This window comes from Martes martes (genome assembly GCF_963455335.1).
Source record: "Martes martes genome assembly, chromosome: 16".
NCBI classification, from domain to species: Eukaryota; Metazoa; Chordata; class Mammalia; order Carnivora; family Mustelidae; genus Martes; species Martes martes.
The window spans coordinates 28,455,029-28,479,951 of NC_137904.1; the positions used below are offsets into that span (position 1 = coordinate 28,455,029).

Below are 24,923 nucleotides of genomic sequence, written 5' to 3' on the forward strand. Positions count from 1 at the left end.
GGCACTGCTGCTGCCTGCCCTGCAAGGCCCAGGCCAGGGGATGTGTTGAGAAGGCCTTGAAAGGCCCCTGGATACACCTCTGGAAGGACTGTCCCAGCCAGGAATCGGTCTGAGAGGGCAGGCTCCACCCCACCACAGGCTGGTGGAACCGGCCATACAATTGTCCCCGGGAATGGAGACTGCAACCCCATGCACTAGCTGCTCACTTGAAGGCAACCCTTGGTTCCAGGAACTGCTTGCCACGAACGTGGTGGTATAGTGTGTGTGTGCTTGTCCATGCCGTGTATACGTGTGTCCCTACACATATGTGTGCTCAGGAATATGCATAGCCCAGTGATCCCAGAACCAGCCTGTGGTTCTCTAGGAATCACGCCCTAGACTCACATTCTGAAAGCAAAAGTTTATGCTTGATCTGAATGCAAGACCAGAGAATAGTATATGAGAAACAGTAAATTAATCCAGCCAATCAGCTCAAGAAATGGAGAAACCCATTTTAGGACTTGCTGAAGACTTACTTACCCTTTAACTTCCTTCTGCCAGATCAATGATGAAACACTCATATTTTCAGGGATCCTCAAAGAGGCGTGAAAAGTCTTCCCAGACTGTAGCATCCAGCATACTGGTAGACCTTTAACAAGATGGTAATAATGATGACAAAGATGATTTTTGGTAATAATGATGACAAAGATGGTTTTTTCCCTGAAGAATGCCCCCCCCCCACATTCTTCATCCCCTATGAAAGAGGATACTGAGAGTGTCTAGGCTTTTTCTGAAGAGATGGCCCCACAGTAGATGCACCGTAGTGTAAGGGAAGTTGAGGGGACACTAGAGTCACCCAGAGCTGGGTTCACATCCTAATTCTGTCATTTATAGCCTGCATGACCCTGAGGACATGATTTAACACTTAGATCTCACATTTCTTCATCTATAAAGGAGCTGAAGCCTACTGGAAGATCCTACCCTTGGAAAGGAATGTCACTGGTGATTATGACTAGAGGAAACTATTTGGTGAAGGAACCAGCTGGGGTGGGAACTCAGGTCTGGGGCTGCAGGTCCCACGCATGGAGCATCCACAGCAGGTCCCTTCCCCATCTAAAGACACAGCACCTATGGTGGTTCAGAGCCCAGACACCACAAAGGGGCTCCCAGAGTCCAATCCCACACACGGCTTTCAGCTGCATGACCTTGGGCAGACACTTAAACTCCGTGCCTCAGTTTCCTTACCTGTAAAAAAATGATAATAGTGTCTACCACAAAGGACTGTTGCCAAGACAAAAAGAGTTAAGATATATCAAGTACTTAGTACTTAGAAAATGGATGACAGGTACCTTTTTTTTTTTTTTTTGAAACTATGGCTCTTTGTTTTCATGTGGACAGTTCAAAGGAAGTCAGCAATAGCTTTTGTGTAAGGCAAAAAAAAAAAAAAAGAAAAGAAAAGAAAAAGAAAAAACTGGGGGTTTAAAGAAAAGCATCAGTAAGAGCTTGGTTGAAGGATTTATATTTTTAGAAGGGAAATACAGTGCAGATATCTATATCTGTTTTTAAAGAAGTTTGGGGAAGTTAAGTTTTAAAGCTAGCTTGGGGCTCATTTCCCAGGTTTAAAGTAATTTGGAGGTGGTGTCACAGTGCTAAGTGTAGGGTGATAGGAGAGTGGACACTGCTCAGGGCCTTGGAATGGATCTTGCTGTCACACAATGCAGGTAACAGAGAGTGAGACAACAAAAAGTAATCAAGGTGCCAACTGACATTTTTGAATCGAGCATTCATCATGTAGGTCCAAAAGGTATAGGCATAGGCTGTGTTGGGGTAGAGGTGCCGGAAACTGTCAGCCAGTGGCACAGTCTGTAGTAATGCCCCAAAGCCTTGACGCTCTTGTGGAGTGAAGCCAGCATTCTTTTTGTTTCCCTTTGGGTTGCGAAGGTCGATTTCTTCATGAGCCACATTGAGGTCCCCATATGGCACAAGGGGCTTCTGGGAAGCCAAACCCTTCAGGAGCTTGCGAAAGCCTTCATCTCAGTACTGCCAGTACCCCAAGCGTAACAGACCTTGGCCTGCATTAGGTACATAGGCTGCTACCAGCACAAATGCGTCAAATTCAGCCACAATCACTTAGACTTCCTGCCATCTCATGTTTGCAGTTAACACTATTGTATTGTCAACACTGGAGTCACACGATGCTGTCCTTGTAAATACTGTCCAGGCAAAATTACAACTATTTGGTGGAGACAAGGAATGTAGGTTGGGGTAGGGGGAAGCTTATTGATTTGTAAGTATGGGTTTGTAAACAGGACAGGAGCAAGGGAGATTTGGGCAGCTAGGATTTCCGTCTCAAAGGCATGTTCCTGAAATTCATTTGTGTTAGATAGTAGGATGGATGGATGGTAACCCCACTAAACCAATGTTGGGTATTGCATCCATGAACATGGTATGTTGCTCTATTCATTTAAACCTTCTGGCCTGTCAATAAAGCTGAGCAGAGAACTCTGATTCCTGCTATCCCTTCCCCTCCTGGGGTTCTTCTATCATCTCCTAAGAAGGTTTTATTTTTTTTTTAAGATTTTATTTATTTATTTGACAGAGAGATCACAAGTAGGCAGAGGGGCAGGCAGGGAGGGGGGAAGCAGGCTCCCTGCTGAGCAAAGAGCCCCGTGTGAGTCTCGATCCCAGGACCGTGAGATCATGACCCGAGCCGAAGACAGAGGCTTAACCCACTGAGCCACCCAGGTGCCCCTCTTAAGAAGGTTTTTAAAAGAAGGTTTTTAAAAAATCATGAGATTTCTGGTTTCTTGTAGGAAATTTAAACTCTATAGCAAAAATCTCAAAGTACTGATGCTCTGAAATTTAACTTTTGTTCTGTCCCAGGACAGCAGCCCCAGATGAATTCATCTATTCCTGACTAATCAGGTGTTTCTGGGTTACCTGTTGGCAGTCCAAGCTGCAGATCCTTCCCCTTTTGTCCCTGTCACAGAGTAGATTTCTGTCCTAGCTACCTCCCCACAGACCTTGCCCTGACCTAGAGAGCTCTGAAGTGCTGCAGGAAAGGATACAGGGGATGGAATGGGAAAAAAGCCAAAGAGTGAACCCTAAACTTAAGTCAGCAATGTGCCATAGTTGCTAAGAAGACAAAAATCTAGAGTGCATCAATAGAAGTGACTGTGTCCAGATCAGGTGACAAAAGAGCTCCACTTGTTTGCAATCAGACCGCACTTTAAAGTCTGGGCGTCGGTTTCAAGAGGGACAGTGAGCAACTGGAAAGCACTGAGAGGAGAATAATCAGAATAGTGAAAAGTCTGGAAATAATCTCATGTAGACAATAGCAAACATTCTAGAGATGGGTAGTCTCACAGGGAAGATCTAAGGAGAACAAATACTTGAAGAGGTATAATGTAGAGGAGAAAATGGATTGCTCTCTGGACCAGATTGTGGGGAGAATGTGGATCCACACGACCATTATTCAACTGTTTGTCAAGGAAGCAAACCTACCCTAGCAGTAGGTAAAGGCTGGAGGGTGATCTCAGCAATGGGGTATAGGGATAACTACATTAAATAGGAGGTTGGAAAAGATAAGAAACCATTCAACTCTAAGAGTCTGTGAGGTTTTATTTTTTTTGTTTGTTTGTTTGTTAATTATAAGTAGGACAAGTCTTCTGTTTAGGCAAAACAGTATCTGCCTAACACTCCCACTATTAGAGGCATCTAACTGGGTAAAAGCATTGTTTGTTCTGAAATAATCTCTTTTAAGATGCAGTGTGTTGTCTGAGAAAGGTGACCCATTAGCACAGATAGGGAGCCAGAAGGAAGTTTGGAATCATGGAAATAGTGTTTGACTGTGAATCCGAAGATTTTGGTTTGAATCTTCCACTTATTAGCTATGTGGTCTTAATAAGTTATTTACCTCTTTGAGTTTCTGTTTCTTTGTCTATTAAGTGAGAATAAAAATGCCTATTCTCAGATACCAAAGACATATACCTTTTGCTGGTACAGACCCACCAGGCACAACATAGTTCCAGAGCCAGCAGCTCTAGTGACATATCATAGTAAAGGTGACATGTTCCTTTAACTAACATCTATCAACTTTCACCACTTTCATCCATATTCTACTGGCTATCCCAGGCAATGCCACAAGACAAGAAAAGAAATAAAAGGTATAATGATTGGAAAGGAAAAAACAAAGTTGCTGTTTGTTAACAATATGATTGTCTTCATAGAATATCCAAGGAAATTTGTACACCGATTATTGTAACTATCACAAGAATCGTGAGAGATTGCTGAATTCAATCTCAGCATATCAAAAAATCAAAAGCATTCTTATATACCTGCAAAAACGGATTAGAAAGTGTAATCTTTAAGAGTTCCTGTCACCATATCCACAAAAACTAAAAGGTATATAGGTACCAGCAATGGATCTAATAAAAGAAGCGTTGATTCAAATGGAGAAATTATAAAACCTCATTGACAGTCAGAAGGTCTAAATGAATAGAGCAATATACCATGTTCATGGATGGAATACCCAATATTATTTTTTAAATCCCAAATTACCCTATAAATTCAATAGAGTTCCAATAACAATCTCAACCTGGCCATATCTGTGTATAGGAAACTTTCAAGCTAATCTTAAAATATGACAGAAAAGAGCCAAGAATAGTAAAGACATTTTTGAAGAAGAAGGATGAGGCATTTGCTTTACCACAAGTGAAAATTTTTAATAAGGCTATAGTAATTAAAATAGTGTGATTCTGACACAGAAAGAGAAAAGTAACTGCAATGAAATGGAATAGAGAGCTCAGAAATAGACGCATGCATTTAAGAATTACAGCAATGGCATCATAGATGACTGGGAAAATGATGGATAGTCAATAAGTGATGCTAGAACAATTGATTGTCAATATGTAAAAATAAAAATAAAATTACCTTCTTATCTTACACTCTATATAAAGAGTAACTTAAAGGCTTTGATGTGAAAAAGCGTAATTTTTAAACTGTTAGAATAAAATATCAGAGGATAGTTCTGTGGCCTTAGAGTAGGGCAGGATTTCTTAGGTAAGAACCTAAAAGCACAATACTATAAAGAATACACTTGACTATATTAAAATGGAGATTTAATATACTAAATGTGCTTAAAATATTAATTATATATATATTTTAAGATTTTATCTATTTGAGAAAGACAGCATGAGCACAAATGAGCAGGGGGAGGGGCAGAGGAAGAGGGAAAAGCAGACTCCCCACTGAGCAGAGAGCCCAACAGTGGGCTCAATCCCAGGACCCTGAGATCATGACCTGACATAAAGGCAGATGCTTTACCGACTGAGCCACCCAGGAACCCTATATTATATTGAAATAGAAAAAGGAAAAAAACAAAACACAACAAAGTGAAAAGCCAAGCTCCAAAGTGGGAGAAAACCTTTTCAGAGAATACTATTAACAAAGGGCGAGTTCCAGGTTATATACACATTCTAACAAATCCATTTTTTTTAAAGATTTTATTTATTTATTTGTCAGAGAGAGAGAGCGTGCACTGGCAGACGGAGGCAGAGGGAGAAGCAGGCTCCCTGCCGAGCAAGGAGCCCGATGTGGGACTTGATCCCAGGACGCTGGGATCATGACCTGAGCCGAAGGCAGCCGCTTAACCAACTGAGCCACCCAGGCGTCCCTAACAAATCCATTTTTTTAAAAAGGACCCACAATCTAAGAGAAAAAATACACAAAGAATATGAACAAGCAGGTCACAGAAAAAGAAACACAATAGACAAGAAACAAATGCAAAGTTACTTGACCTCACCAGTATTTTGAGAAACGTGACTTAAAATCACAATAAGAACGACTTTCCGGTAAAGACGTGGCATATTGAGCATTCTGCCATTTCCTCCAAAAACCTCACAAAGATGACAGCAGATTCTTTTTATAAAAGGCATAAACTCACAAGGATAAGGAGAATGGGAGAGAAGACTATAGCACTAGAACTTTGGAAGCCAGAAAGCAAACAAATGGGAGATAACTGACTCAGAAAACCAAAGAAAGCTGAATATCAATCTATAAGTGGAGAAAACTGGGAAGTAACCTGATTTGGTCTACCAGATACCTCGGGCAATGAGGATGAAGACAGAGTGATAAATACAACTGGATAGAAATCTTTAAAAAGCCAATAGGTTCCTAGATTTCCTTTCTTGCTTCATGCAGCCAGAACTTTTAAGAGATTAAAACAAAGAGTCTGTGGAAAAATAAAAAGCAGACAAATGTGAGAGCAAGTTATTATACAGAGCAAGAGAATTAAGTGAATGTTTATATAGTAAATCCTGATAAACTGAAGAGAGGCTGTACCCTCCGAGAAGGAGATTGGGAAATGCTTCTAAGGGCTTCTGACTAGTCCAAGGGGAAAATCTTAGTACTTCTCACATCGGCGTTCCCCCAAGGACATGGCCCAGCCAGGTAAGTGAGCACCATAACCTCAAACTCAGAACTTTCAGTTTTTTAGTGCCCTATGTTTAAATATTAGTGAGCATTTAGCATCACCAGACTCCTAAGGAAAGACCTCTAACAAAGACAATAAAGACGAAAAGAAACGGGAAAAGGCAACCTGGAGAAAACAGGTTCTAAGCAGGAAAAGAAAACTAAGAACAAACAAAAAAAAATCGAAACAAATAATAAAAGGACTATAATTACTATTCTTAGAGGGGTAAGAGTAGATATTACTACATCCATAAAACAAGATAGGGGAAACGTTAAAATGAACATTTGAGGAATAAAAAAAAAGTTAGAAATTTAAAATTAAAAAAAGAAATTAAAAATATATGACAATTTCAATGGAAAACTTAATAAATGGATTGGAAAATAAAGCTGAGAAAATTCCCAGAAAGTTGAATTAAAGAGAAAGAGAAAAAAAAAACATAGGAGAGAAAATAAGACCAATGCAGGAGGCCCAATATCTAAATTATAGGAGTTCCAGAGAGAGCCAAGAAAGCAGAAGAGAGGAAACGCTCAGATAAATAATCCAAGAAAAATTTCCCAGAAGACCTGGCCCTCTGGATGGAAAGGGCCCACCAAATGGCCACCACATTAGATGAAAACAGATCGATCCATACATACATATTCTTAAATACATAAAACCACAGAATGAATTCAAACCAACTTCAGAACAGTGGATACTGGTGAAGTATGAGAGGGCAAGAGGAGTGGGGAGGGATACAGAGTGGGTTTCAACTAAATCTATAAACTTTCTTCAAAAAAGAACTGGCTATGGCAAAATGTTAACTTTTATTAAATATGGGAAGTAAACATGAGTATCTGTAATATTCTCTAAACTGTTCTGTATCTGTTTCATAATTAAAATATAAACGCAATGGGGCTCAGGAAAATATATAAGAATAATCATAGCAAAAAAAAAAAAAAAAGAGGGACACCTGGGTGGCTCAGTGGATTAAAGCCTCTGCCTTCCACTCGGGTCATGATCCCAGGGTCCTGGGATTGAGCCCCACATCAGGCTCTCTGCTCAACGGGGAGCCTGCTTTCCCCCCCACCCTCTCTGCCTACTTGTGACCTCTGTCTGTCAAATAAATAAATAAAATATTTTTCAAAAAAGAATAATCATAGCAGCCAAAAACTGGAAATAAACTAAATGTCTATTCCAAGAAAATAGATAAGTTGTGGTATATTCATACGATGGAGTATTATTCAATAAAAAGGAATGAACAGCTAAGTCATGAACAATGTGAATGAATATCAAAAATATGCTTAAGAAAAGGAGCCAGATACAAAAGCGTGTGGAATCCAGTAACAGGCAACATGAATCAAGGGTGATAGAAGAAGGAGTTGCCTAAAGAAAAGAGAAGGATTAAGGGATTGACTGGAAAGGACAAACAGAGTGATAGACGGTTCTATACTTGCTGTAAGTGAAAGTTACATGAGTATATGTAATTATCAAAACACACTGAGCTGAATACTTGAGATCTGTCATGTTATTGTCTGTTAAGTTGTACTTCAAAGATGAATGAATGAATGAAGTGGGAAAAACAGATGACCAAAGGGAGCTTCAAAGTTAAATTTTGGGTTGAACCAATGGAATACTAGTCAGCCATCAAAAAATGAAAGTTTGGTGCTCGCTTCGGCAGCACGTATACTAAAATTGGAATGATACAGAGAAGATTAGCATGGCCCCTGCACAAGGATGACACACAAATTTGTGAAGCGTTCCATATTTCAAAAAAACAAGAAAGAAAGAAAAAAATGGAAGTTTTCCATTTGCAACGACATGGATGGAACTAGAGGGCATTACACTCAGCAAAATAAGTCAATCAGAGAAAGACAATTATCATATGATCTCACTCATATGTAGCATTTTAGAAACAAAGCAGAGGATCATCAGGGAAGAGAGAAAAAAATAAAACAAGACAAAACCAGAGAGGGAGACAAACCGTAAGAGACTCTTAATCATAGGGAAAAAACTCAGTTTTGTTGCAGGGGCGGGGACTGGGGGGATGGGGTAGCTGGGTGATGGACATTAAGGAGGCCACGTGATATAATGAGCAATGGGTATTACATAGGATTGATGAATCACTGACCTCTATCTGAAATCAGTAATACATTGTATGTTAATTAATTCAATTTAAATTTTTTAAAAAGGAAAAAAATTTTTAAATTAAAAAATTTTAGAATTAAAATTTAAATTTTTAAAAAAGGAAAAAATAAGTAAATTTGGGGTCGAAGCTCATGGTCTCCACTCTGTGACTCCAGATGTTCCTAATGTAAAGTCCCAGGTGGGGTTGGAGAGCTCATTGTTTGTAGAAGGTCCACATCTCTTCTGTATTTTCATCTTTTAACCTGCTCCAGAATCCACATGTAATGGTATCAGAGTGATGGTCTGCTTCAGAGCTCTGGGAAGAGGTAGACAAAAAGGCTACGAAGAAAACTTACCAAGCTCAGACCTCATCTTGGCCAAACTTCCTTCCCATCTGTGAAGCTCCTTGACAACGTTCCTGACCACGGGTAAGCCAGTCTTCACGCCTGAACCTCTGCAATGACAAAGAGCTACCCACCTCCCCAGTAACAACACCAGTAGTAACCACGAGCTAACTTGAGTGAGTCCTCTCCAAGTGCCTGGCACTCTTCTCAGCCCTTTGCATGTATTGACTCCCCGCAAGTCCGCTCGATCCAAATTTGGACAGATCTGTCTGCAGAAAGTTCAGATAGGGCTCCCCAGTTTCCCTCTGATCCTCATGAAGTCTCTTAACTGAGGGGGAACGAGGAGTTCCACGTTGGAACAGGTTGCCATGGAGACCGCAGGGGAAGACAGATGGGTGTGCAATGGGCTTCATGCTTATCATCGTAAGCCCAGTCTATCCCGGGCTCTCAAGTCATGGCAGTAGTAATAGTAATAGTTAACATTTATTGAAGCACGTGTTTGCTTTACATGCATTTGCCTCATTTAATCCATAGAACAACCCTCTTTTTTCCACAGATGGGCCGACTAATGCTTTGAAATGTTAAGTCACCATCTGAAGGCCCCAGAGCTGGTTGCCAGCGTTCTAGCCCCGGCTATCTGGCCAGAGGCCGGGCTGTTAGCTATACCCATCGGTACAAGTTTTCAAAGTTAATGTGTTTCTGAGAAGAGTGTGATAGAAATATCGCTGAACAGCGTGAGAAGGCTGGGGCTCTGCTCCCCCATCTGCTACCTCTCTGTGAGCCTGAGCAAACTGCTCTCCCCTGTTCCTTCAGTATGAAACATGAGAGCAGTGTCAGATGACCCTGAAAGCCAGGACTCACTCTGATAATCTGTGTTCTAAACTGTAGGTGTGTACAGTTCTTTCCCGTCGGGAGTGCGTCCTGAGACACACTCTGGTTAACTAATGTCTAGTTAACATATGGAGGTGAGGAGGAAGGGAGGTGTGAATGAATGAATGAGTGGTCAGATGGAGTAGAATCTAGCATTTTCCTTTGCAGAAGGCTGTTCCTGGTCAGCTGACCCTGGAGAAAAAAAAAAAAAAGAGGGTCCTGATCTCACTTTTCAGTTTCATTGCTTTTCTCCAGTCAGCTTCAAATCTTGGCCGATGAATAAAGCCCGCTTCAACCCCAGGGCTTTCTCTCAAGGCCCAGCTGTAGGCTAGAAGCAGAAAGTGAATATGCACAGAGTGGCCAATTAGTTCGCTCACTGCCCTCATGACCTCTGACCCCTGCTGGGCCACCCCATCCATTAGCTGTCCTCTTCTCCTCTGCCCTCCTCTCTCCCAGTTTGAGCGGTTGTCGGGCCATTCTCTTTCAGCAAAGAAACATGCTCAGGCATTCAGCCAGCCGTTTCCACTTGTTGTTCCTTTGTCTCCTCCCTCTGTTGCCCTTGTTGCTAACCTGGTCACCACTCCTTGACCCTTGGTTGGGCTCTCGCCCCTCCTGGGGACAGGGAGGGGCAGTATTGCAAGGCAGGGCTTGCCGGGAAGAAGAAGGCAAGTCCTTGCTTTTCCTTTTTGTTTGGATTTCATTCCACATGCTTGAGGTTTTTTGTTTTGTTTTTTTAAAAGAATTTATTTTTTTATTTGACAGACAGAGATCACAAGCAGGCAGAGAAGCAGGCAGAGAGAGACAGAGAAGCAGGCTCCCTGCCAAGCAGAGAGCCCGACACGGGACTCAACCCCAGGACCCTGGGATCATGACCCGAGCCAAAGGCAGAGGCTTTAACCCACTGAGCCACCCAGGCACCCTCACATGCTTGAGTTTTAACCCTAGTCCTCCTCACAAGAGAATCCCTGTAATGCTCTCCCTGGGATGATGGTTTCTTTTAAAGGCAAGTGTTTTGAAGGTTTCTGTGAGTTGGGAAGTCAGCAGTATGTTCCTTTGAGATGCTGGCTATTCTATGAGTTTGGGGGAAAAAAACTGTATTAAATACACACACACACACACACACACATATAATTTATATGTATATGCATATATATCGATATGATATATATATAGTTGATTAGGACAGGAAAGCCTAGATTCAAGATTATGGGTGTGTGAATACCTATTTGTGAAATAAGGTAAAGCAGTCATCAAAAGAGGAATATAAACCCATTTTATTGCACTTGAGAAAAGCCTTCTAAATGTTCACTGCATCTGCTAATTCTTTAGAATTCCAGTTCAGACAGCGAGGGAACTGGTGGTGACTTTAATAGAAAAGCCTAAGGTTGTGGGAGTCCGACTCATTACATTTAAATCCAGGTCCTGCCACTTGTCATCTGGGTGACTTTTGGTAAAAAATAGTGGTTTTCAATTTTCTGAGAGCATCCCATGTGCCAAGCTCTTCACATCCATCATCTCCTTTAATCCTCATAATATAAGCAGTGGGACGGATGTTCGAAGTCACCATTGTCTCCCTGCACAAAGAAATGAAGGCTAAGAAAAATGAAATTATTTTCCTCAGGATTGTCTACATCGTAAATGGCGGGAAAGGAATGTGAGAGAGCAGTGCCATACTTCCTCCCCGTTATAATGCAGCTAAGTTATCGAAGCTTTGTGAGCTTTGGTTTCCTCACCTGTGAAGCACCTAACAGTAATGACGATCTACTCCCAAATGCTTCTTATTATATTCCAAGCACTTTTCTAAATAGCAACACACCATATCTCGTTTCATCGTCACAAAGTTCTAAACATAGGAACTAGTTTTATTCCCATTTTACAGAGGAGGTAAGTGAGTCTTAGAGAGGTTGAGAAACTAACCCAGATTGCATGCAGCTGATAAGTCGTGGAGCCGGGATTCTATTTTGAGCCCATTTGGCTCCAAGCCCAGGCTCTTTCTACTTTCCGCCCTAGGATGGTGACCTCCAAAAGGCCTGCTGACGGAGATACAGTATGTACGCAAAGAGAGGATGACAGGAATGTGAGGGAGGAGGAAATGAATTCCAACCGAGAGGAACACGGACGGCTTTATGGAGAATGTAGAGAATCGCTGGATGGAAATTGACTTTAATGAGGTAGGGCTCAGAAATCCATCTGTATTACAAAGGGAGACACACCCTCATTATGGACCAGTGTTTATGCTAAGGGCTGGACAGAGTCTTGCCATAGACATGTCTAATAAATACTAAGACAGGTCCTGTATCTTATCCATCTCGGTCCTACGTCCCCGCTCCCTTCCGCCTCCCACCCCAATAGCATCTAGCTTGGGTACCTGGACTATAGTACATACCACACAATGGAGATGTCCTTGTCCCTATCACTCATTCCCTAAATGAATAAATAAATAACCTCAGGAAGGATTTGGTTGGGAGCAAGTGGCCCTCCCGGTTTGGGGGATGCTGCCGCCCCACAGTGGGAAGACCCTATCCCTCTTCTCTTTCTCTCTGTAGCTCCTCTGACAAGAAGCCCACAGGCTGAATGATAGGGGCTCACTGCACCAGAGATGATTTATGGTTCTTTGTTTTACTAACCCTTTCACATTCCTCTCCATCCTCTTTTTGCAACCAATTCATCATGACATTTAAATGAAACTTTGGATGGGGAACTATGGCTCAGTCCTGAGACAATTGTTCAAGATACCTGAGCAACAATAGGTCTAGCATTCGAATCTATAAAAAACCACTTCTCCATTGGGATTATCTTAGACTTCCCTGCTTTCCCCAAGGACCCAGGGAAATGCCTTTCTTTCTACCCTAAAGAATCCCAGGTACTCAATCTGAACAGTGAAAAGAAAGGGGCGACATGGAGCTAAGTGGCTGTCGAAGGCAAGGTCTATAGTTTCTCCCTAATTAGAATAAAGGAGGCCCCAAGGAAGATCTCAGTCTGGGCTGCAGAATAGCTTTGCAAAGATGCTTCGGAGTTCTTTTACTCAGTGCTCTGGGAACCCCAGGCTTGTTGGGTCAATCTACCATCAAAATGATGATGGCCCAGTGAAGCGAAACTTCCTTGGTTCTTCATGCTATTAATACACTCTGATGTCACACTAATCAAAGTAAACCCGTTATCATGGCTCTAGGAGTGATCTAACAGTGAGCATTTCCCTCCTCTGTCATTAAGCATACGTCAGTCACATCATTCATGGGATACCCAAGGCTGGCGTTATTTTGACTATGTCAGCATAGTCAGAATCAAGAGTTAAATTATTGAGCAAAAAAACCCACATATACTGAGTTTAATAGAAAAATCGTTGTAAAAATGGGCATTTAAAAATTTATTGATTGTTTCATATTATCGCCTTATTGTCAAAAGAACGATGATGGTTAGAGACTAAGATGCTAACATGATTTTTTATAACACAGATGAGTAGGTGATGCCTTCTAATTTTTTACGGCGTGATGCTAAACTCTTCTTCTCTGTGTCTCATTTTCTCTTTTTTGTACACAATTAGGAGATGAATGTTTGCTTCCTATCCTCCTCAAGACAAAACTCAAATGCAATGCAAACAAGATATTTTCTATAATAATGTGTTCAAAAAGTTAGAATATATCTTAAGTTCAGGGAACCACATCAGACTTTAAGTGCACCAAGGAATGTCAGGGCACGTGGATGGCTCAGTTGGCTAAGTGTCTGCCTTCAGCTCAGGTCATGATGACGGGTCCCAGAATCAAGCCATGCCCCGCCCACCCCCCTCCCCGGTGCACCCCCCCCCAGCCCCACCTATCAGGCTCAACAAGGAGTCTGCTTCTCCCTCTCCCTCTGCCCCTCCCCCTGCTCATGCGCAGGTGCACCCTCTTAAATAAATAAATAAATAAAATCGTTTTTAAAATATAAGTAAATAAATGAATAAAAATACTAACTTCATATACAGTTTGTTAACATTCACACTAAGTAATATAAAATATGAGAACCGGGTTTTATTTTTCCTCAAGAGTTTTGTCCCTCAAAATAATTGTCCCTGAAAATAATTCTGTGTTAGATCCATAGTTCTCAAACTGTGTCCCAAGGAACCACAGGGTACCAGAGCAGCAAGCCTATAGAGGAAGATAGAATATTTTATTTATTTATTTTTATTTTTTAAAAATAATATAGTTAACATACAGTGTTATATTTGTTTCAGATGTACAATATAGCAATTCAATAATTCCATAGATAAGCCAGTGCTCATCACGACAAGTACACTCCTTGATTCCTATCACCTATTTCACCCATCCCCCTACCCACTTCCTCTCTGGTAATCATCAGTTTGTTGTCTATAGTTAAGAGTCTGTTTCTATTTGCTCATTTGTTTTGTTTCTTAAATTCCACATAGGAGTGAAATCATATGGTATTTGACTTTCTCTTACGGACTTATTTCACTTAGCATTATATTCTCTAGTTCCATTCATGTTGTTGCAAATGTCAAGATTTCATTCTTTTTCATGGGTGCATAATATTCCATTGTATTTGTAGCCGTCCCAGCATCTTTACCCATTCATCTATCGATGGACAGCTGAGCTGCTTCCATACTTTGGCTGTTGTAAATAATGCTCCTATAATCATAGAGGCATATGTATCTCTTTGAATTAATGTTTTTGTATTTGGGGGGTAAATACTCAGTAGTGTGATTACAGGATTTTAGGGTAGGTAATTCTATTTTAATTTTTTGAGGAACCCCCATACTATTTTCCAGAGTGGCTGCACCAGTTTGCCTTCCCACCAACAGTGCAAGAAGGTTCTTTTTTCTCCACATTCTCACCAACACTTGTTTTGGTTTTGATTTTAGCCATTCTGACAGGTGTGAAGTGATATCTCACTGTGGTTTTGATTTGCATTTCCCTGATGATGAGTGACATTGAACGTCTTTTCATGTGTGTGTTGGCCATCTGGATGTCTTCTTTGGAGAAATGTCTGTTAATGTCTTCTGCCCATTTCTTATTTGGATTCCTTGTTTTTCAGGTGTTGAGTTGTATAAGTTCTTTATATATTTTAGATACTAATCTTTTATTGGATATGTCATTTTCCTCAGGAGACATATCTAGAAAAATGTTGCTACAACCAATATCAGAGACATTACTGCCTGTGCACTCTTCTAGGGTTTTTATGGTTTCAGGTCTCACATGTAGATCTTTAATCCATTTTGAGTTTATTTTCGTGCATGGTGTAAGAAAGTGATCTAGTTCCATTCTTTTGCTGCTGATGATCAGTTTTCCCAACACCATTTGTTGAAGAGACTATCTTTTCCCATTGGATATTCTTTACTGCTTTGTCAAAGATTAACTGATCATATAATTGTAGTTTTATTTCTGGGCTTTCTTTTCCACTGATCTATGTGTCCATTTTTGTGCTGCTACCATACTGTACTGATTACTACAACTTTGTAATATAAGTTGGACATCTAGAATTATGATACCTCTGGCTTTGCTTTTTTTTTTTTTTAAACTGCTTTGGCTATTCAGGGTCTTTTATGGTTCCACACAAATTTTAGGATTGTTAGTCCTAGTTCTGTGAAAAATGTGTTGGTGTTTTGATAGGGATTACATTAAATCTGTAGATTGCCTTGGATAGTATAGACATTTTAACAATATGTGTTCTTCCAGTCCATAAGCATGGAATAGCTTTCCATTTCTTTGTGTCATCTTCAGGTTTTTTTCACCAATGTTTTATAGGTTTCAGAATATAGGTCTTTCACCTCTTTGGTTAGGTGTATTCCTAGGTATCTTATTATTTTTGGTGCAAGTGTAAATGGGATTGTTTTCTTAATTTCTCTTTCTACTGCTTCATTATTAGTGTATAGAATATGCAACAGATTTCCATACATTGATTTTATGTTTTTATAATTTTTATAATTTTTTATAAACATATAATGTATTATTAGCCCCAGGGTACAGGTCTGTGAATCAATAGCCAGGTTTACACACTTCACAGCACTCACCATAGCACATACCCTCCCCAATGTCCATAACCCCACCACCCTCTCCCTACCCCTCTCCCCCCAGCAACCCTCAGTTTGTTTTGTGAAATTAAGAGTCTCTTATGATTTGTCTCCTTCCCGATCCCATCTTGTTTCATTTATTCTTTTCCTACCCCCCAAACCCCCAACGTTGCATCTCAACTTCCTCATATCAGGGAGATCATATGATAGTTGTCTTTCTCTGACTGACTTATTTCACTAAGCATAATACCCTCTAGTTCCATCCACATTGTCGAAAATGGCAAGATTTCTTTTCTTTTGATGGCTGCATAGTATTCCATTGCATATATATATACCAGATCTTCTTTATCCATTCATCTGTTGATGGACATCTAGGTTCTTTCCATAGTTTGGCTATTGTGGGCATTGCTGCTATAAACATTCGGCACAGGTGCCCCTTCGGATCACTATGTTTGTATCTTTAGGGTAAATACCCAGTAGTGCAATTGCTAGGTCTTAGGGTAGCTCTATTTTCAACTTTTTGAGGAACCTCCATGCTGTTTTCCAGAGCGGTTGCACCAGTTTGCATTCCCACCAACAGTGTAGGAGGATTCCCCTTTCTCTGCATCCGCACCAGCATCTGTCATTTCCTGACTTGTTCATTTTAGCCATTCTGATTGGTGTGAGGTGGTATCTCATTGTGGTTTTGATTTGTATTTCCCTGATGCCAAGTGATGTGGAGCTCTTTTTCATGTGTCTGTGGCCATCTGGATGTCTTCTTTGCAGAAATGTCTGTTCATGTCCTCTGCCCATTTCTTGATTGGATTATTTGTTCTTTGGGTGTTGAGTTTGCTAAGCTTGAGTCCATTTTCATGTGTGGTGTAAGGAAATGGTCCAATTTCATTTTTCTGCATGTGGTTGTCCAATTTTCCGAACATCATTTGTTGAAGAGGCTATCTTTTTTCCATTGGACATTATTTCCTGCTTTGTCAACAATTAGTTGACCATAGAGTTGAGGGTCTATTTCTGGGCTCTCTATTCTGCTCCATTGATCTATGTACATTGATTTTATATCCTATGACTTTACTGAATTCACTTGTCAGTTCTAGTAGCTTTTTGGTGGAGTCTTCTGGGGTTTCCTATGTATAGTGTCATGTCATCTGCAAATAGTGAAAGTTTTACTTCTTCCTTACCTGTTTGGATGCCTTTTATTTCTTTTTGTCATCTGACTGCTGTGACTAGGACTTCTAGTATATTCTGAATAACAGTGGTGAGAGTGGACATCCTTGTCTTGTTCCTGATCTTTGGGGGAAAGCTCTCAGGTGTTTCCCCATTGAGTGTGATGTTTATTGGGGTTTTTCATAGATGTCCTTTATTAGAAACATAGAATATTTTAAAAGTTTAAGGGCATCATAGTGAAACTCAACATCTGTTAGAAATTATGTGAACTTCTGTGGTGGGGTCCCTGGGTCTTACAGTCAGTTGGAGGTCTAACTCTTGGCTTTGGCTCAGTTCCTGATCTTGAGGTAGTGAGATTGTGCCCCATGTTGGGCTCCGTGCTGAGCATAGAGTCTGCCTAAAACTCTCTCTCCTCTGTCCCTGGCCCCCACTCTCTCTCTCAAATAAATAAATCTTTCTTTTTAAGATTTTATTTATTTGAAAGAAACAGAGAGAGAGAGAGAGCACAAGCAGGGAGGCGGCAGGCCGAGGCAGAGGGAGAAGCAGGCTCCCCTCTGAGCAGGGAGTCCAATGTGGGGCTCAATCCCAGGGCCCTGGGATCAAGACCAGAGCTTAAAGCAGATGCTTAATTGACTGAGCCACCCAGGCACCCCAATAAATAAATCTTTTTTTTAATTATGTGAACTTCTTTAAAAAAAAAGTTTTAAAAAAAGGGGTGCCCAGCTGGCTTAGTCAGTAGAGCATATGACTCCTGATCTTGAGGTTGTAAATTCAAGCCCTACATTGGGTGTAGAGGTTACTTAAGAATAAAATCTTAAAAAAAAAAAAAAAAGAAATTATGTTACCTTCTAGTATGAGGTGGATCATGGATTTGGTGTCATATCTTTGCAAACCTGGGTTCCCTGCAGTTGCTCTGATGAAATCAAGAACTGTATGCATATCAGGACAGAGCAGGAAATGAAAGCAGCACTGTCTAATCTGAGCTCTGAAGCTGTGCAGTGCACAGCAGGCTCACATATCCCATTAGCAAGTAATTTGATTATTTAAAAAATGAAATACTATTTGCTCTTTTAGTTTGTATTTTTAATGGCTACTAAATTGTGAAATCATAAATATATGTTAAGATATTTGGATCTAACAGGGCACCTGGGTGGCTCAGTTGGTTGAACAACCAACTCTTGATTTCAGCTCAGGTCATGATCTCAGGGTTCTGTGACGGGCTCCCCACCGAGTGTGGAGCCTGCTTGAGATTCTCTCTCTCCTGCTCTCACTATCCCTTCTCTGGCTTGCGCATGCTCTCTCTCTCTCTCTCAAAAAAAAAGTTATTTGGATCTAACAACGTGTGAATGAAATTATTAAGTATTTCTTTTGGTGTCAATTACCATGAAAAAATTGCTGAGACACTAACACCACAGTGAGTCAAGAAAGTTTGAGATCCTTGATTTTCTCAACTGTAAATGGAGTCTAATAACAGTATCTACGACACAGGGTCACAGTGAGATTAAATGAATTAATATACGCAAATCACAACTAGAATTTAGAATATAGAATAGACTATAGAATTTAGAATAATATCTGGTGGGGATGCCAGGCTGGCTTAGTTGGTAGAGTGTGCAGCTCTTGATCTCAGGGTTGTGAGTTCAAACCCCACGTTGGATGTAGAGATTACTTAAAAAAACAATAAAATCTCTTTTTTTTTTAAGATTTTATTTATTTATTTGACAGAGACACAGAGAGAGAGAGGGAACAAAAGTAGGGGGAATGGAAGAGGGAGAAGCAGGCTTCCCGCCAAGCAGGGAGACTGATGTGGGGCTCGATCCCAGGAGGCTGGGATCATGATCTGAGCCAAAGGCAGATGCCTAATGACTGAGCCACCCAGGTGCCCCGAAAAAAAAACTAAAACAATAAAATCTTTTTTTTTATAGACTTTTTTTTTTTTAGACTTTGTTTATTTATTTGACAGAGATCACAGGTAGGCAGAGAGGCAGGCGGAGAGAGAGGAGGAAGCAGGCTCCCTGCTGAGCAGAGAGCCCAACGCGGGGCTCGATCCCAGGACCCTGGGATCATGACCTGAGCCGAAGGCAGAGACTTTAACCCACTGAGCCACCCAGGTGCCCCCAAAACAATAAAATCTTTAAAAAAAAAGAAGAAGAAGAAGAAGAAGAGTATCTAGCAAGTTGTCACAGTAGTATTAGTACCTCATTACCAAGTTACCAAGATGGTTCTCTTTTTCTTTTCTTTCTTTCTTTTTTTTTAAGTTCACATCTTTTCATCTATTATCAGCATTTAAAAACAAGGAGGCTTGAGGCACCGGAGTGGCTCAGTTGGTTAAGCGTCTGCCTTCAGCTCAGGTCATGATCTCAGGGTCCTGGGATCAAGCCCCACATCAGGCTCCTTGCTTGGTGAGGAGCCTGCTTCTCCCTCTCCCTCTGCCCCTCCACCTACTTGTGCTCTCTCGCTCTCTCTTTCTCAAATAAGTAAAATCTTAAGAACAAACAAAAACCAAGGAGGCTTAAAACAAAACAAAAACCAACAAGGAGGCTTAATAAACATAAGCAGAGAAACTATTTTCTGTTCTTTGTCAAACCCCCAAGACATAAGGAATCAGGCCTAATGGGTCCCTCATCCCAACAAGTCCAGGATCACTCAGACAGGCAGCCCTACACAAAGCACAATGACGAAGGGTATGAACAGAAGCCACAAGTATATTTTTCTGTCACCTTTTCTTAGGGTATCAATGCATTTCAAGAATCTCCTGTTTTCCTTGCAATGATTCGAAATCCCTAGGAGACAAACGGCCATTTGCAGCAAAAATGTGCTCCATGTGCCAAGCTTCCACACTATGTCCCTTTTTTGTTTTTTCAACCTCAGAGCTTGCCAGTGCAAGAAACTTATCTCTAGAGGCAAGGTCTGGAGAGACTTTCTCAAACTGGCCGAGAAGAGCACCTGCATTTGCTGACAAGAAGGCCTTGTCATCTGCACTCAGCTTCCCTCCACGTGTCCTGAGAGCTGTTAGTATCTCCCCTTTCTGTTGAGAGTAGAGGCCTCTTTCCAGCTTTCCCACCACGAGATCTAGATCCATCTCTGCTAACCTTGTCTGAAGCTGACCTGTTTGTTTCTTTCAGGTAATCTGATGACCTCTGGGGTTTAAAAGGCCTGACTGATAGAGGCCTGGTTAGCCAGTTGCATTCAACTTGGCTCATCTCCCAAAGTCATATTTCCGGGCATACTTTTCTTCAGTAAATCATTAAATTCACTTAGTTGCTGCAGTTTCCTTTTTGGTTTCTTCATAGTCATCTGTATCAAGTTCTTCTCTGCATTTCCACCAAATCTTGTAATTGCTGTCCAACCATTCTTCTAAATTCTCCTTTAATTTGCTTGTCTCTGTCTTTCCTCTGGAAGCCATTTGGATCTCTTGTCTCCTAGCACTTTGAACTCTGCACAGTGTTGACTGGTCCCAAAGTGCGTAAACCTCCAACTGTTGAAGTTTTGAGTGTCATAAACCTGAGGAAAGTGAAATTGTTCCTCAGGACTGCAAGAAGCTCAAAGTTCAAACCATTTGGAAGTGCAGTTGGCTCCTCAGGCCCTCAGGGTCCCCTGTCCCAGGACAGTTCTTTTTAATGATCGTATATTTACTAATATGTAATAGAATAATATGTAATAGAAAAAAACAGTTTTGGAATATGTCTATGCATCAGTCACGTGAAGACTTTATAACTGCCATAATAATCATAAATTTCTATTTAAATTTACCATCTTGGAGGAGAACAGAAATTTCTCCATTCCTTTATTGTTTGATATCTTTGATTTTTAGGTCTCCTGGGATTGAAATCTTCATCCAACTGGTTGTTTTTTTTTTTTAACAACTAGAAATAAATTTGTGCCTGGTACATAACAGGGAGTTTTAAAAATTGCTGTCAAAAACTCTCTTCCAACAGACTTACATCTTTTTAAAAACAAAATATTTTTGGAGCACCTGGGTGGCTCAGTGGGTTAAGCCTCTGTCTTCAGCTCAGGTCATGATCTCAGGGTCCTGGGATCGAGCCCCGCATCGGGCTCTCTGCTCAGCGGGGAGCCTGCTTCCCTCCCTCTCTCTGCCTGCCTCTCTGCCTACTTGTGATCTCTCTTTCTCTGCCAAATAAATAAATGAAAATCTTTAAAAAAAAATATTTTTAAGGACACCTGGCTGGCTCAGTCAGTAGACCATGCAACTCTTGATCTCGGGGTTGTAATTTCAAGTCCCATGTTAGGTGTGTAGGTAGAGGCTACTTTAAAAATATAGTAAAATAAAATAAAATAAAATAAAATAAATAAAAATAAAAATATAGTAAAAAGTTTTAAAAAAAGAAAAAAATTTTTAATTTTGTTCAGGAAACATCTAATAGGGTTTTTGACCTCGCACTATTCCCTTCCCCCCAAATGATGGCTTTTCATAAGCTATTCTGCTAAGGAGGCAGGCAGAATCAACCCACTATACATTGATGACAGTTTTGTCTTGTTGTAGCTTAGGAAACTCCTTAAATACCACTTCTTTTTAATTTTTATATAATTAAAAATTTTATATAATCTCAAACTTACCAAAAATTGTACAAATAGCACAAAAGTATTCTTGTACACCTCTCACCAAGATTTCCCATTCATATTTTACCACTATATAATTTACTACTTTTCTCTTTGTAATTAATAAATATCTTGTAAGAACATACTTTGTGACTATGTATATATCCTGTTTCTCATCCAAATTTCACCCACTAGCTTGGTAAAGCTAAAAATAATCCAGTAATGATTCAATTATTACAATGATAGTTGCCAAATCATGATTTTCTTTTTTAAAAAATATTTTATTTATTTATTTGACAGAGAGTGAGAGACACAGTGAGAAAGGGAACACAAGCAGGGGAATAGGAGTGGGAGAAGCAGATTTCCTGCCAAGCAGGGAGCATGATACGGGGCTCAATCCCAGCCCCTAGGATCATGACCTTAGCTTAAGGCAGAAGCTTAATAACTGAGCCACCCAGGCACTCTGCCAAATAGTGATTTTCTAATCACATCATTCCTCATACATTTATTAGCTGACATTCTAGTGCTCACTTCGGCAGTACATACATTAGCTGACATTCTACTGTAAAGACTTACTTTCCCTTCTCACACATTTCTTATTCATTTGTTTATATATTTTTATTTTATTCCATGGGTTATAATGCATTACTATCATTTTTATTTTTATGCTTAATTGTCCCAGATTTGGCTGGTAAGAGACTTTCAGTATGACTCTTTTTTTTTCAAGATTTTATTTATTTATTTGATAGAAATCACAAGCAGGCGGGGAGGTTGGGGTGAAGCAGGCTCCCTGCTGAGCAGAGAGCCTAATGCCGAGCTTGATCACAGGACCCTGGGATCATGACCTGAGCCAAAGGCAGAGGCTTTAACCCACTGAGCCACCCAGGAGCCCCTCAGTATGACTCTTTATCATCTGGACATGTCCCACCATTCTTCGAGCATTTGCTAACTTAGTAGCTTAATATGAGGCATAATATGACATTAAACTTATTCTTTCCCAGCTCTAGCTCTGGAATCAGCCAATTCGCCAAAGAGCAAATGGAATTTAGAAACCATGTTCTGGGCACTAGGTGTGCTTATTGCTCCTGCGGTATCATTGCTTCTGCGCTTTTTCAGTAGACAGAGCTAAAAATTATATTCATATATAAACACACCCATATCTATCTCTATTAAAAGCCATGAGTTCAGGGGCACCTGGGTGGCTCAGTGGGTTAAAACCTCTGCCTTCAGCTCAGGTCATGATCCCAGGGTCCTGAGATCGAGCCCTACATTGGGCTCTCTGCTCAGCAGAGAGTCTGCTTCCCCCTCTTTCTCTGTCTGCCTCTCTGCCTACTTGTGATCTCTGTCTGTCAAATAAATTAAAAAAAATCTTTAAAAAAAAGCCATGAGTTCATACTGTCTTGTCTAATTCTAATCCAGTACTATAGGATATATTCCACTCTTCTCTCTCTCCCTATTTGTACCTCTTTTCTTTCAGTGAGAAGTTTGAATCCCATTGTCTATAATATTTTTACTTATTTACCCAACCCCAGAATACACAGAAAGTAGTTTTAGAATTGCTACCAAAAACAAAGACAAAAACCAACCATTGTTGGTTTTATAGTTCTTTTTTTTTCTTTAGTCTGAGAGTATAGAGTTTTAAAAAATTATATTCTCAAGTTATTTGGCTTGAGTTAGTTCCCCTTCCCTCCCACCACTCTGCATTTCAGTGTGATTATATTATTCATTCAAAACTTGGGTTGATTTGTTCATGTTCCCTTATTAGCATTTTTCTCTAGTTGTGTGTGTATATGTGTTTTTTAAATATATGCATCATTAACATGGCTCTAAAAGATAGAACTGTACAAAAAGTAATATGCAGGAAAAACATCACTTTCCAACTTCTGCTCAGTACCTACCCCCTTCACCCTTTCAGCCACATTCCCACCTACCTCCTATAAATAACCAATCTCATCTCTGGTTTATCTTTCCTGTTTTCCTTTTTGGTCAAAAAGCAAGCTCATGCCTACTTTCTCACTTCCCTTCCCTCCCCTCTTTTTTTCCTTACAGAAAAGGTAGCATACTATATTCTTCTGTTCTTTGCTTTCTTCATTAAACAGTATATCCCTGGAAATCATTCCATATCAGTTTACAGACATGTATCTCATTCTTTCTCACATAGGTGCTCTGCTATGTGCTTGTACCAAAGTTGATTCAACCACTCTCTTCTACATGTGCATTTAGATGGTCCCCAATATTTTGCAAATACAAACAATGTAGCAATAATTGACCTTGTGCCCATGTATTTCCATATTGTTGGAGGTATAAATTTAGGGTGAATTCTTAGAAGTAGGATTACTAGGCCAAAAGTAAACACTTCTGAAGTTTTTAGATAGCTAATAAGTTTTTAATGTAGAGATTTAAAGTCATTTTGTGATAATATTCATTATGTACTTATCCATATAGATATTCTTATGTTAGATTCTGGGCTACTAGACTTTTATGCCTTTTATGCTGCACAATTATATCTTAACAAATGTGTTCTGGTGATTATAAGCAATTGAATGACAACATTCTTCTTAAGTAGTATTAGATTTTGTATGTGTGTATTTAATTAGATTTTTAGCACCAAGGGTAGTGTCAAAAATAATCAAGGAAAAAATCCCTTAGATCTGAAAAACAATAGGTATATAAGGATAGATCACATTCTGTCGTTGGGGGTGACATAATATTTTTACATCACTAAGGAGGAGGGGTTTTCTCCCAGCAGAGTTGATGATCTGAAGTCACTGGGAACATGATGAATCGTGAGGGGAGCCAGTTTGCTGGTGCTGCAAGGCTGGTTAATTACACTGTAAATCATGCAAACACCGACATTTCGAACAAAAAACTCTCCAGACACCATTTCCTTCTCACTAGAAGAATAGTTCTTTTAAAAGTAGGCCGATTGGTAATTATCTTAGACTGAGAATATACAAAATGTGGACATGAATGCTTAGAGATGCAGAGAAGCTTTACAGCTTTGAAGTCTGTAAGGCATTTTAAAAATGCTTTATAAATATGATTTGATACTCTTGATTAAGCGCTGTAGAAGTCAGGACAACCAACTCCCACCTCTGTAGTCTATGGTCAGTATAAAACCATTATTCTGGAGTTTTATTATTTATGTCTTTCTTTTGGGAGTCTTCCCTTATATAGAGTCTAGGATTCCCCAATAATTCTCTACCCCCTAAAAAGGTAAATGTTTCATTTGGAAACCTTTGTGGGATCTGAGCTTTCACAGATGAAGATCAAAGATAGAAATTAGTCCTCTGCTCCACTGCTGACTGATGTCAACAAATCCTCCCTTGTCCCCCCTCTTTTTTTCCACTATAAAAGGAAAAGAATTTCTCTATGGCACAAATATTGGTATTTTACCACATTTGCTGTATCATTTATACTTTTATGGTTT

General features: G+C 40.1%; 2 pseudogenes across 2 annotated transcripts; both read right to left on the reverse strand.

The window, feature by feature from the left end:
* Positions 1 to 1,620: 1,620 nt before the first annotated feature.
* On the reverse strand, positions 1,621 to 8,926 carry LOC308357158 (DNA repair nuclease/redox regulator APEX1-like; annotated as a pseudogene). Its single transcript has 2 exons — positions 8,911 to 8,926; positions 1,621 to 2,108 (listed from the first exon to the last, which is right to left on the reverse strand). The product of its transcript is annotated as a DNA repair nuclease/redox regulator APEX1-like (transcript).
* Positions 8,927 to 19,667: 10,741 nt separating this feature from the next.
* LOC308357159 (protein LZIC-like) lies at positions 19,668 to 20,383 on the reverse strand (annotated as a pseudogene). Its single transcript has one exon. The product of its transcript is annotated as a protein LZIC-like (transcript).
* Positions 20,384 to 24,923: the final 4,540 nt, after the last annotated feature.